Genomic DNA, 13,008 nt, shown 5'->3' on the forward strand with positions numbered 1-13,008 from the left:
AACCCACCAACTTGAGCTTTTGGAATGTCTGCATGCTGTGAGGCCTGGCTCATCTCAGGTGCCACAGCCTGGAGGGAACATCCCAGTCCCACCAGTGCCCCCAGTGCCTCAGCCAGAGCCCGAGGTGGTGTTGGGGTGGGACAGGAGTGTGTGGGAGTGTTTCCACTGTGCAGGTGCTGATCCCTCAGCGTGGGCAGCTCCAGATGGGCCCTGGGCAGGGCAGCAGTGATCCTGCAGTGTGAGGGGAGCCAGGACAGTCCTTCCAGGTTCCTGGGCACTGCTGGGGTAGCTCTCGCTGGCAGGTGCTGCACAGAGAGGAGCTCATGCTCAGAGCATTCCCAGGGATGTTGTGAAGCCCTTTCTCCCTGGCCTCTGGAATCACTTCCAGGCCAGTAGCCAAGCACAAGCTGTAAATATCCAAGTGTGGCTGATGATCCCATCTCGTTTTGCTCTGAGATGTTGTCAGCTCTGGGCTTTCCCTTGGCATCCTCTCTCCAGTGCTTTGCACTCCCATCCTCAGTTCCCAGGGTCCTCCCATCACGTTCCTGGTGTGAAGAAGCTGCTTCTGTGGGGCTTCCCCAGGGATGAAATGCAGGGAAAGCTGCTGGATCCAGGCTCTGTGGGCAGGCAATGTTTGTGTGTCCTCTCCCTGTGGCTTCTTTATAATTTCTGCTTTGGGAATAGTTAGAGAGCAGGTCGGAGGACAAACACCTGGGATTTGCATCAGCCTCTGTCTCAGCTCTCTCCAGCATGGGAAATTTGGCTGATCTTGTGGCCTTGTCTGGGGTTTGTTGCACCCAAGTACCCACAACCACACAGGAAAATTCAGCTAGTGGTATCCAAACTTCTCCTGACACCAAAAGTTCTCATAGCATCAAAAATCCAAACTGGGGATGTTCTCAATCACATTGCTTTTTTCCTCTCACCATTTAGGAAAGTGTAAAACCCCTTAATTGCCCTGTGAGGCGATGTGGTGGCAATCTGGCACAGCAGCTGAGCCCAAGGCTCTTTAGAAACCCCAGGAATATCCCATGAGTGGCAGTATTTATCCAGAACTAAATAGCACAGGAGCCATTCCTGCAGCCTGCACGTGAGCTCAGCCAGACTCTTCACCCGTGGAGCTGGGAAAGCCTGGACAGGGACAATCCCAGCCTGCCAAAAGAAATTCTGGTGAAGCAAAGTGTGTCCCAGTCTGAGAACTCAGAATTCAACGCCAGGCTTTGGTTGGGTTTTCCAGGTGGGGGAGCTCAGTGTGCACAGGCATGGCTATGGAGCTGAGTTAATGCCACAGTAGCACCAACTTCTTTTGGTGTGGAAGCTTTGTTTTCCCCTGAAAACACATCAGGCTGTTCCTATTTTAGCTCTGGGAAGAGCCTGGGCAGCCAGGCCTGCTCCCAGGGGTGTCCCTGCAGGGAGGAGGGAGCACTGCTTGTGGGGAGCATGGGGGACATCAGCCAACCCCCACCCCTTGGCCAGTGTGTCACAGCCTGTGACAACACAGAAATCAAGGCACAAAGGCTGGAGATGATGGACAGCAGCCGTTTCTTCCAGGGATTATTCGGGTCTCCATGCAGAGTGGCCACAGGCACGGCTGCCCCATGGCCGCAGCAAAGCCCTGGCTGATCCCTGTGGGGTCCTTGGCTCCAAAGAATGTCCCTGGTGCCACCAAAGGACTCCTTTGTTGTTGGGGCACAGAAAATAGGCTCATCTGTGGTGCCTGTTTTTGACACCCAAGAGAACCCCGAGTTTAGCCTAAAACCATGGAGACAGCTTCTAAAGTTAAGTTAAGAAACTAATAATGTAAGTTAGAGTTTTCTTAAATCACTGGGTGAAAAAATTAAGAGTTTGGAGTTTTAGTTATATTAATAAGAGAATCCAAGATGGAGCCTTCAGGATGTTGTCTCCTTCTTGTCCTTCTTCTTCCTTCTTTATCTTCTTCTAAGGGTTTTTGGATAATAATGAGTGATTGGATGAAAAAAATCCACAGTGCCGCACACAGGTGTCACGTCATTGGGTCACTAAAAGAAATAACTTACTTGGCATTTGATTATTGGATAAACAGACACATAAAAGAGTAAAGAGATTCTTTACTCCCCATTTTGCACCTTTCTATCTTAGTGCATGTAGCTCCTTGTATTCTGTATATGTAATATAGATAAGGAAAGAATAAGCAACTGAGCCCGAGCATGAGAAAACGGGCTTTCTGTCGTCAGTCTCGGTCCTGGGGAGAAAGGACCCAGCCACCGGTGTCACCGCGGCACTTGGTGCCCCTGCCCGGGGCGCACAGCCGGCGGCAGCGCCCGGCCGCGCTCTCACACTGTGTTTTGACTTCCAGAGGATGTGCTGCCCTCGCCCAACGTGGGGCTGCCCGCAGCCCTGATCCCCCGGCAGCCCCCCGGGCCCGCCTACGTGACCCACACGGGGCCGCTGGTGCGGCAGGAGCGGCCGGGCAGGGCCGGCCCCGGCGCGCCCCGGCCCGAGCCCCCCGGCCCCGGGCAGCTCAGCAGCGCGGCCCGCACCGCCCGCCCGCAGGAGCGTTCCACGGGAAACACCGGGCCCGCCTTGGCACCTCCCACTGTTTGCCACAGGATTGTTTTTGCGAGAAAACCTCCCTCGTCTGTGCTGGCCCGGAACAACCTGGCGTGTTCCGGCCACAGGGAATGACCTGTCTGCAGCTGGAGCAAAGGGAGAAGATGCTCCTGAGCGTTTCCCAGACTACATTAAACTTCCCCTGCAAGCAGCATCTTGGAGTCTCCTCCTAAAGGCTGACTGGAATAAAAGCAGAAGGGGATGGAAATGCATCCTATTCTCTGCTCTTAGGTCTGGAGCAAGCCACAACCTCTGCTTTTGAAATAAAATACTTGTGATGGTGGGGAAAAAAAATGGCCCTTTTTTTTTGCTGTCAAAATAAAATTTGCTTAAGGAAGCCATTTGTCCTGGAAAACTCTGCTGGAGTTACAAACAACTTATCTGATAACCATGAGTATTTTCTGCTGTGGTTCCTGCTGTGCAGCTCCTGGGATTTTGGCTGCTGTGGGACTCATGCCACTTGGCTGCTGAGTGCTTTGGGAAGGGGTGTTTGGCTTCTGCAGGGAAAAAATGTGAGGAATGACAAAATGTGACAAAAAAAGAGAGAAGCTACCGCTTTCTGGGCCTGGGTAAATAAATTTGTTCCCTGTCCTATTCTGAGCCTGGTACTGTGCCTGCAGCACGTCACGAGCCCCGTGCTCAGGAGTGGCCCTGCCAACCCTCAGTGCTGGTCATGAGCCACAGAACTGGGAATAAATAAATGAGTGAATAAGTAAGTAAATAAATAAAACTCCCTTTCCAGCTCTTCCCTGAGGCTTTGTTTGGGGGATCTTGGAAAGTGCTGCCTCCCTGCTGAGGGATGGGGGCAGAGCCAGTGGGGGTCCAGGGGGGCTGTATCCTCCTGCCTATGATGGGGGAATGTCTGCTGCACCTCCTGGTGCAAAGCTGTGGGGTGGGGGCACATTGAATTACAGGGTCCCGTGGCTGATGGGAGGCCCTGGCCAAGGCTCCCGGGGTTTGATGTTCAATTCCACATTCCCAAGGGAGTGGGGAAGGCACCACTTTCCCGATGTCCTGATTTCCCCCCAGGGCTGCTGTCTGCCAGCCCTGCCCATGCAGAGGCCACTGGAGCAGCTGGCAGTTGTTTGTGCTTGCTCAGGGATGGGGAGAAGGCACACAGCCCCTCTTCTTCTCCTGGCTGCACAGAGGCTGTTCCAGGGCTGCAGTGTGGATCTTTGTTAAACCATTTTCACACTGCACCTCCGCATCCCTCGGGTGGATGGCCAGAGCTATTTACAGGAGGTTCTGTGGCAGGAAATGGTATAGGAAAAGGTAGGAATCATCCCTGGAGAGCCAGGAACGGTAGCTGAGGTGGCTGGAAAAACACTCCTGTTTTTCTTTTGCCCGTGGAAGTGTTTGCATGTGTGCTGGGATTCTGTCGGAAGATGTCCCAGGACACCCCTATGACTGTGTCTGCAATGGGATATCCCTGTCCCTGGCCAGCTCCAGGACTGATGGGACTGTCATGGGCTGCTCTTTGCTCTCCTTTTCCTCCTGCAAGCTGATTTTGGTCTCATTTTCTCTGCAGCAGGGTCAGTTCTATGCAGCTGGATCACACCTGGTGTTCAGGAATCTTGAAGCTGCCTTGGAAATGTTTTGGCAGTGCAGCTTTCTGCAGCAACAGGCCAGGGGTCTGAAGGATTCAAGGCAGGGAATTATTTTATCATTAAAAAGTAGATGAAAATGCATTATGTCCTTCGTGAAGGCTCAAGCGTTGCTTCTCCAGGACAAATCAGAATAAAATGGAAACAGGTGAATCCAAGTGTTCTGAAAAGCACTTGTGGGAAAAAAGAGGGGAAAACCCACAATGAAAGCAAAAAAAGAAAAAACACAAACCATCAACAAACCCCAGACGTGCTGGCTTTGGTGATGCCTAAAATGAGTTTTTCAGTAACTTCACTTTATGGGAAATGTTGACTTTTGTGTTGTCACTGAGGATAAAAGGGACCTCCCCAGACCTGCAGGTCACAGGATGGTGGTTGTACAAACTCTTGCCATTTGTACATTAGCGCAGAGCTCCGAGGGGTCTGTCCAGCCCCAGCTGCAACATTCCCTGATATCCTGGAGCCCTGAGGTGCCAGGGCTGCCACAGAGGCAGTGGGGGCACTGGGGGTACCAAGAGGGCTCACCACGTAGGTGAGCTCTGTGTTCCAGATGACCTGAAGCCCCCGAATAACCCCCGGGGGTGTCCCAGGCCCTTGGGCCACAGCCGAGCAGCTCAGCTTGGCAGGGTGCCACAGGAATCCTGCCCAAGCACATCCTGGGACACAGAGCCCATGGAACGCTGGGGCCTGAGGCCAGGAGGGGCTGTGGGACATCTCCTGGGGCCGGGCTGGAATTGCCTCCTCAGCCTGGCAGCAGCTCCTCGGGCATGGTGGCACCGTGGGCGGGGAGGCCGCAGTTCTGGGGCTGGGCCCTGCCAGGGTGGCTCTGAGGCACAGGGACAGGGCCTGGCACAGGGCTGGGCAGGGGCTGCCTGCAGGGCCGAGCACAGCACAGGCCGATCTCCTGCTGGGGCCATGTGGCCTCACACTGCCCAGCACCAGCAACAGTGGGGCCTTATGACTCGGGGGTCTCGTGAGGGTTTGGTGTCACTCTGGGCCCCTGTGAGGGTTTGGTGTCACTCTGGGCCCCTGTGAGGGTTTGGTGTCACTCTGGGCCCCCGGGAGGGTTTGGTGTCACTCTGGGCCCCCCGGGAGGGTTTGGTGTCACTCTGGGCCCTGTGAGGGTTTGGTGTCACTCTGGGCCCCCGTGAGGGTTTGGTGTCACTCAGGGACGTGGCTGAGGGCTGGTCTGCAGCTGCTGAGGGGTTTGGGGCAGTGCCTCTGCTCCAGAGCTGTTGCTGAGCAGTCACCAAGGCGTCCATATGGGTTTGAACAGTATCTCTGGGTGGGACACCTGCCCTGCTGGAGGGACTGGCACGAGGTAACAGACCCTCGGTAGCAGGTAGGGTCATTCTGAGTCAAGAATGTGCTACAATGGGGTCCCCACAGCACTTTGAGCTCCCAGACAGAGCCTTTAGCTGGACAAAGCCATTTGTCACTGGGAACCTCCATCTCTGGTCACAAGCCTGGTGAGCACAGCAGCTCCAAGGCTGAGCTGTTGTGCCCAGAGCCAAGAGCTGCCCAGTTCACACCAGGGAGAGCAGAATTCCTCAGAACTTTGTGTCTACAATCCCCACATGGCTCTTGTGTTCCCACCAGGCCTGTGCCAGCAGCAGCTCCAGGCTGGAGCATCCCTGCCCTGCCCTCGGAAGGGCCAGGTAGAGCCCTGAGGGGCTGAGCTGCTGCTGGCACTCCTGGAAGAGTTCCAGCACTTCTCGGAGGAGTGAAAGCCAGAGCAGCTCTCAGCCTGTGCTCCCCATGCTCTCAGGAGGGGAGAGGCTGCACACACCGAGGCGATGGAGCTGCTGCTGCTGCCTGGTGCTCTCTGGTCCCTCATGGCTCTTCCCAGACCTGCCGAGGGCTGGGGGGGTGCCAGGCTGCTCAAACTGCCTGACTCCCACCCACAGGGGATTCTTGCCTTAGAGGCAGCTCGCTGTGGATGGAATGCAGGAGGGCTGGAGCACATGAGCTCCAACCCAAATTAATCCATGATTCTGTTGGAGCAAAGCACTTCATGTTTGGCTGCTAAGTCTGAGCTTGGGTTGCTGGAAGCCTCTTGGAGGAGTCCTGGCCCTCAGATCAGCCAGGGCAAAGCTGTGACAGCCTGACCTGGGCTTTGCTGAGTCATTTGTGTTGGGGTCACAGAGCAGTGGAAAAGCTGCCATTTCTGTGCAAGGATTTCCCTCCCCGAGCCCTGCTCCATCTTCCAGGACACAAAGATGCTTTTTCCCTGTCCCAGCACTTGTGCTGGGAGCAGTTGTGCTGCTCCAGCTCTCGCAGTGACTCTGCCTCAGTAGGAGCTTGGTATGATGTCAATGTTTCGAGTGGGTGAAGCAGAGGAGGCAAAAATAGACATTTAGACATTTTTCCAGTTATGCCTTTTCAAAAAGGAATATTTATAGTTCGGTGCCTGAACACAGGCTCTCTTTGTGAATCTGCTTTCAATTGCAATGCAGTACATCCCCCCTGACCCTCAGGATGTGTGCAGGCAGCTTTGAGCTCCTGGCAGCGTGAGCCTCTGTGTCCCTGGGCCTGCTGAAGTGTTCCAACTCCAGGCATGAAGCACCCACAGGGATCTCGGTGCTCTGGGGCTGCATCCCTTGCTACAAACTGGCTCATTTCCAGGGCAGGGCTGCAGCTTGCTGGGGTGGGAACCTGCATTTTGGGATTGACTCTGGAGCTAATGAGGATGGTGATGAGGGACGTGTCCTCAGGTCACTCATTGCTGGATGTGGAAGGTGAAAAACACTGCATTTCACTTTACCTCTGTGTCCCCACCTGTGGGATTTGGATAAAGTGTTTCACCAAACAGTTTCAAACTGCTTTGAGACTTTCTCAGGGTGTTGTTTCACGCCAACCACCTCTCAAGGTCTGATCCTGTTTGCAAAGAGCTTTGGTGCTGTTGTCGGGAGTTAAAGCCCTCTGTTCTCTCCCTGTCTCAGCAGGAAGGGGAGCTTGGATGTGGGTGGCAGGTGAGGAGGTTCCAAAGGTCAGGACTGTCTCTCCAAAGCCTGTGGGAGAGCTGGGAGAGCTGTGCTTGCTATGGGGTTGTGCTGCTGACCCTGGGCAGAAGGTCTGCCAGTACTCTGCCACCTGGGCTGGTGCCCTGCAGGGCTTCACTCTGTGCTGCTGCTCAGAGGGGCTGCTCTGGAAACTTGGATTTAGGGATTCTGGGACACTTTGGAGAGCAGCTAATGGCAGAATAACCCTGACTCGTGTTGAGGCAAAACTCCCAGATCTTTGTGATGGGAAAAAGCTGTGTGAGCAGGAAGGTGGGGCTGATAATGCCTGTGAGGTTCTGCAGGATTCAGGGCCTTGCAGGGTTACTCCTCCGGGATCCAGGTGGATTTAACTCTTGTACCTTAAAGGCAGAAAAAATAATGCTTATGAGCAGTGGGTTAAAACGTGGCTCACTGTGCCAGGGGAACCTCCAAAACATGGCCAGAAATCTCTATCTCACCTCAAAGTGATTTTCCTCAAGCCTTGGGCTGACCTCTGGCATGTTCTCCAGGCTGCTGGAGCAGGGCAGTGTCCCCACTGCTCTGGCTTGTCCCAGAGCCCAGTTTTGTGCCAGCTCCCCAGGCTCCCCATGCTGGCTGCAGGCTGCGAGACCTCCTGGCTCCAGCAGCCTCTGCTGCCTCAGCACTGGCATTTGGATTCCTCCCCTGCACTGGCAACATCTACAACAGCACAGAAAATCAGTAACTCTTCCTCTAGAAAATGCAAATCAGAGTCAGGGAATCACAGAAGGGTCTAGTTTAGAAGGAACCTTCAGGAACATCAATTCCAGCCCCTGCCATGGCAGGGACACCTCCCACTGTCCCAGGCTGCTCCAGCCCCAATGTCCAGCCTGACCTTGGGCACTGCCAGGGATCCAGGGGCATCCACAGCTGCTCTGGGCACCCTGTGCCAGGGCCTTGCCATCCTCCCAGGGAACAATTCCTTCCCAATATCCCATCCAGCCCTGCCCTCTGGCAGTGGGAAGCCACTCCCTGTGTCCTGTTCCTCCATCCCTTGGGAGTTGTCTCTCCCCATCTTTCCTGCAGTTCCTTCAGGTCCTGGAAGATCACAACGAGGTAACCCCAAAGCTTCTCCTCTCCAGGATGAACAATCCCCACTCTCCCAGCCTTTCCTCACAGCAGAGCTGCTCCATCCTTCTGCTCATCCTGGAGCCTCCTCTGGGCTCTCTCCAGCTCCTCCCTGTGCTGGGCCCAGGCTGGGGCAGCTCTGCAGGTGGGGTCTCACCTGAAGGGCAGAGCAGCAGAATCCCCTCAATCTCCTGGCTACTCTTCTTTCCCCTCCAAGAGTTTGTGCCTGGATTTGGGGGTTTCACAGCAGGATGGCAGCCAAGGCCAGCCCTGTTCTGATGCTCACCAGGTCACTCCTCTGCTTTCTCTCTACCCACACATGGATATAGCTACCATAGATAATATCTACCACACATGGATATTTCCTGGAAGATGCTCCAGCAATTAAATCAGCATCGATTGCTGGGAGCTGGAAGTGGCTGTGCTGAGAGCCGAGGCTGTGGGGAGCTCTTGGGAGGCGGGGAGATGAAAACCTGCTGGGGAACAGAAACTCTCTGTGGCTGCCAGGGCCGCTCTGGGCCGCTGGCCAGGCTCCCTGGGCTGGATTAATGGCAAAGTCCAGCACCAAGAACACAGATCCCTTGCAATGGGAGCTGATCCCAGCCAGCCGGCTCCAGACGTGCTGATTCACTCCCTGATGGATAAACAGGGAGGCTGTGCCCGTGCTCTGTGCCCAGGGTGTGCAGGGAAAGGTGCTGCTGGGCTTGCTGCTCTGCAGACACGAGTCAGCGTTTCCACTGGGAGCTTCCCTCCCTGGAGGATCCCAGAGCCTCAGGGTGGGGAAGTGAGGGTGTGAGGCTGTAAAACCGGGTGGGGCAGGAGCTGGAGGAGCCTTGTGGTGACCTCGTTTTGACCGTGGAGCCAGGTGAGAGCTGTTGTGGTGTTCTGCCCTCTGCACAACCCCGGGAAGGGAAAGGCCAAGGAAGGTTCTTGCTGGAAAAGGCTTGGAGAATCCACTGTAGGATGATTTTGTGTAGGTTCTGGCTTGGGAAAACACATCCTGTTTGGACAAGCTGGTCGGAGGAGATCCCTGAGAGCTTCTGGTCCTTGGGATTAGGAGGATTTCAGAGAGCTTGGTGCTTCCAGCTGTGAGAGCCCCACTGTCCCTGCAGCGATGCAATAGGGCAGCCCTTACCTGACCCTTAAAAATGCTTTCCACCTGAGAAAGATGTTCTGGGGTAAAACCAGTTGGTTTAGGGATCTGACTGTTCCTGCCCTGCCACAGCCAGTTCTGGCTCCATGGGCAGGTGGCACTGGGCCTGTCCCTGGTGCTGTGAGCAGGGACAGGGCTGCTGCCTCCCAGGAAACTGCTCAGCCTGGGGGAGCCTCCAGGTGCCCCAAGATCTCAATCCCAGCCTGGGTGTGCTTTTCCATTTCTCCTCATTTCTCAAGGATTTGGAGTAGAACATGGGCAGAACACCCAACAAGGTGCTTCTCTTTACTTAAATATCTGCTTTATTGGGGAGAAATAAATCAGTTGAATTAAAGCCAGAGTTCAATGGGACATTCTTCCCCACGTGGCCAGGACTCTTCTGGTGACATTCCCAGTGTGGAATGTGAACACTCAGCCTGGCCACGCTGAGCAGCTCCAGGTCTCACTTTGCTTTGTGCTGACTTTAACCTTAAAATGCTCCATTTTCCAAGCTTTGAGGACCTACCATGGTCAGATCCAGCCCTTGCTCTGCTCCCTGCAGGAGCTGTCCTGGGGCTAAGCAGAGGTTCCTGCTGTTCGTTCAGACCTAGACTGAGAGGTGAGATTTCAAAGGAGGCAGAGTGAGACTTCACACTGAAATGAACTTCCCTGCAAATTTTGGCCAGGCCTTTTGCTTCCAGCACTGCAAATGAGGCAGATCAATTGTTCTGAAACAGAAAGTGGAAATTACTTTCCTGACTTCCCTGGCTTTGTTCCAGCCTCTCAGTTTGCTAGAAAACATTCCAGCTGATGTACTCCATGCACAGACTCCCTCTGGGATAAAAGGCATCCCATTGCTTGTTTTCATGCAGATCCCTCCAGCCCACCCCTGAGCATTGCCCACCTTTGTGCTCATGATCCTGGAGTGCTGCAGGTGCTGGGGACACCCTAGGAGCAGCTTGGTGACAGTTCTGAGCTGTCCCATGTGCCATGCTGTGCTCCTTGGGATCTGCATCCAGGACAGGGACTGTAGGAAAAGATTTTCCCCAACAACTCAGCTTCTTTTCCTGCTGGGAAAGGCTGGGACTGGTACAAGTTTTCTGATGAAGAAGCAGAGCCAAGAGTAAGCCCTGCCTGGGAGGGACATTCCCAGGGTGAGCCTCTGTCCTGCTCCCACCTCTTGCAGGGAGGAGAAACCTTTCCCAGAGTTATGTCATAGGAGGGATGTGCTGAGGAGAGGTTTCACTTCTTCAAAATGCCACATTTTGGACAATTTCCAGAAGAGTTCTGGTGATGAATAAGCACTTTTGCCCTGGAAAACTCTTCCTCCCCCTCCCTGGAGCAGCATAGTTCTGAGGGCCACATTGCCTGAATTCCAGGCGAGCCACCTCCCCTCCCATCCCTCTCCATCCCTGCCAGTGCTGACACAGCTCTTGGGGGATGGATCTCCTGGGGGCTGTGGGACCCTCTGCCAGCCCCACACCATTCTCTGAGTGGGGCTGTGCCTCTGGTCCTGTGGCTGGTGACAAGCTGGGGTCATGAAGTGCAGCTTCTCTCATTGTTTGGCTGAGGTCACCTTACACAGGGCTGTGTCACCTGCTCCTGTCCTTTGGGGAAAAGTAGACATGTCCTGATAATGTCATTGAGGCTGTGGGTGCCCCAGTAGCAGCAAGACAACTCCTGCCCAGCTGGGCATGGATCCATCCCTGTCCATGGGACACGGGCTGGGGGTAGATCCATCCATCCATCCATCCATCCATCCATCCATCCATCCATCCATCCATCCCTGGGACACAGGCTTGGGGTGGATCCATTCCTCTCCCTACCCTGGACAGGGCTCTGTGAGCACCCAGCCGTCCATCCATCCATCCATCCCTGGGACACAGGCTTGGGGTGGATCCATTCCTCTCCCTACCCTGGACAGGGCTCTGTGAGCACCCAGCCGACCCCATTCATCCCCCATAAGGTCTCAGAGCCAAGTGCCAGAGGTTTCTTCTCTGGAATTCAATCTCCTTCTGAAATGCAGGGGACTGGTTTTCCTGTTGTGCCCTGCAAAATGGCAGGGAGTGATCTGGGAGTGGGTTCTGAGCACAGGAGGAAAAGGAATAGATGGGCAGGGACTCACTGTCTTCTCTGTCCTTGCCCTGGCTGAATCTTGCTTTGCTGAAGAGATTTCTGCACCAAACACTCTGCACTCCCACTTTGGATTGATGTGAAAGAGAAAAGGGTCTCTAAAACTGAAGAAAAGGCCCCTTGGTGCCTAAACCCCATCTGAAGGAAGGTCTGGGGTTGTTCTGTCAAGCTGGGTTGGCTTCTCTTCCTTTTTCCTTGGTTGTCCCCAAGTCCCGGCTGGCTCTGGAGAGTGGGAGAGCAGGTGCCTTTGCTCTGACACAGGGAAGAATGCCTTGTCTTTGGGAGAGGCTGGGGCAGGGGCTGAACATCCCACTTGCATACTGTCTTTCAGTGGTTTGGGTTTTTCTTTATTAAATCTCATCTGAAACACAGGACTCAATTTTGGCCAGTGGATCCACACCCAGGCTGTGTCTCAGGTGCTGTCCCTGAGAGCATCCCTGTGTTTGCCTCATGAAAAACACGTCAGCAGTGTGTGATGAATGAGGTTCTGTTCTGGCAAAGCTGTTTCAGAGCCATTGAAGCCCCACTGGGTTATTTAGGATTCCGTGAGGCTCCGGAAACATCCCGGAGGGCCAGTGGGTGGGCAGGAGGTGCTCTCAGATTGCAGCTCCTCTTAGCCCTCAGTGCTTTTCCAGTTTCCCTTTGAGGCTTCCTGGAGTGCTTGGTGCAGTTTGGGCAGGATATGGGAATGAGCACTTTGGAAAGGGAGGGAGGGCTGGGGTGGGCTGCACACACATCCCTGGGCCCCCCACTGCAGCCCCTCACCAATCCCATTCCCAGTTGCTTCCAGACAGCTCGGAGAATCCATCCAGTTTGTTTCTCACTTTGGGTTTTTCTCTTCTGCCTCCACAGTTTTCTTGAAGATTTCCACCAACCTGGATAAAAAAAAATTTCCAGGCATTTTCCCCCACAAAGTTTCCTTGCATTGAGGGGAACAGATTGAGGGTCTGGATTCTTTCCTTCCCCAAACAATCAGTTTCATATTGACTCAAGCACAAATATGCTCTCTGCAATCCAAGGTAAAGAGCCATGGAGCCAATAGCTCCTTCCAAGAGCTTTGTGGTGTGAAAATGAAGGAGCAGCCCCTGAGCCCTGTCCTGGCACTTGGGAGCAGCCACTCCAGTGCCTGATCTGACACTGCTGGGCCCCAGAACTGGGCATGGGGCTCCTCGTGACTGAGCACATGAACAAGGGTGACCCCTCACTGGAATAGAGAAGAGGAATATGGGGGGAACAAGTGACCTTCCCTGGGGCTATGGCTCTGTGTCCCCTGAGGCCGCTGGGGACTGTGTCACCAGTGTCACCGTGCTTGGTGGTGGCAGGGCTGTGTTTCCGTGCTCGGCTGCTCTCTGGGGCAGCGCTTGCTGTGGCCCTGGCAGTCTCACCCCGACCTTCTCACGTTACAGAGCTTTGTGTCCTTTCGAGCTATAAAAAGCCTGTAGTGAAACTCAAACCACAGCTC

Source organism: Parus major, chromosome 18 (assembly GCF_001522545.3).
Source record: "Parus major isolate Abel chromosome 18, Parus_major1.1, whole genome shotgun sequence".
In the NCBI taxonomy this organism is placed as follows: domain Eukaryota; kingdom Metazoa; phylum Chordata; class Aves; order Passeriformes; family Paridae; genus Parus; species Parus major.